Consider the following 755-nt stretch of genomic DNA (forward strand, 5'->3'; position numbering starts at 1 on the left):
TGAAAACACCGAGGCAGGTGCAAACAACAAGAGTGAATCAAGGGTGACGGTTTGTACTTCCACTTCACTCGCTAGGGCTACTCCCTGCCCTCTGGGCCTGCCCGGTCCCTGTGCCCCGGAACCCAGGAGGCTGCAAGCAAGAGTCATGGCTGATGACAGCCTGGCTCTGAGCATGGCGATGAGGAGGAAGCCAGCTGAGCCTCCTGTGTGCAAACTGTGTTAGGGTGGAGTGGCAGTTACATCATCTGGTGTCAACTTGAGACGTTTCAGAGTGAAGGGGTAGGGTCTAGCCTTCAATCAGATCACAACCTGATGACCTCATTTGGAGGCACAAAGGAGATAAATAGCTCACTGGAGGCCAGGTATGCTCTCTCTGCTTCGTCTTCCTGTTGACAAGCCACACGGAGCGACCCTGATAGAGCCAGAGCCCTGCAGTCGGAGAAGCAGAGAAGCATTCTGAGATGCTTCCACTGCCACTGGATCCACAAGACTTTGCACCCACTGGCCTGTGATCTTCTTGCATTCGGCATCATTGCATGTGTTGCGTGAGACTGAAGAGACCTTTATAGACTGGTATCGGACATATGGGCTACTATAGGACTTAAGTAGTTGATCTGGACTGGGATGGGATGTTTTCTCAGTATACAATAGTTCTTTGATATAAATCTCTTCCTTATACACACGAGTGTCTATGAATTCGTTTCTCAAGTCAACGCGAACTCACACAGGTGGTGACACCCAACCCCAGGAATTCC

Source organism: Echinops telfairi, unplaced genomic scaffold (genome assembly GCF_000313985.2).
Source record: "Echinops telfairi isolate 266 unplaced genomic scaffold, ASM31398v2 ScPeMD7_18;HRSCAF=68, whole genome shotgun sequence".
Lineage (NCBI taxonomy): Eukaryota > Metazoa > Chordata > Mammalia > Afrosoricida > Tenrecidae > Echinops > Echinops telfairi.